The sequence below is a fragment of the Otolemur garnettii genome, unplaced genomic scaffold, assembly GCF_000181295.1.
Source record: "Otolemur garnettii isolate 467f Iridium unplaced genomic scaffold, OtoGar3 scaffold00032, whole genome shotgun sequence".
Lineage (NCBI taxonomy): Eukaryota > Metazoa > Chordata > Mammalia > Primates > Galagidae > Otolemur > Otolemur garnettii.
In genome coordinates this window covers 9280347-9280698 of record NW_003852427.1, presented here as the reverse complement: position 1 = coordinate 9280698, position 352 = coordinate 9280347, and positions in this window count along the sequence as shown.

Genomic DNA, 352 nt, shown 5'->3' with positions numbered 1-352 from the left:
CAGAGGCAAAAACTCATGAAATCTCTCCTGGAGGTGGCTGTCATAATAACTTTGTTCCAATACATGCTTTCCATCAAATGCAAGTTCCTAGTAAGAGAGGCTGATTGACCTGGGTAGGTTCCTATTCATCCAGGGAGGATGGGTGGGCTGACCCTTTAATCTACAACCCAAGACTATCTGGCTACAGCTACTGGTAAGATTCATCAGGTCATACCTTCACAAGCTCTGGCTACAGCTACTGGTAAGATTCATACTTTCACCAGACTATCTGGGTAGATTCGTACCTTCACCAGCTCTGTGGAGCAAGAATGGCTTCCTATTATTTGTGAAACAAAAATACAGTGATGTCTCA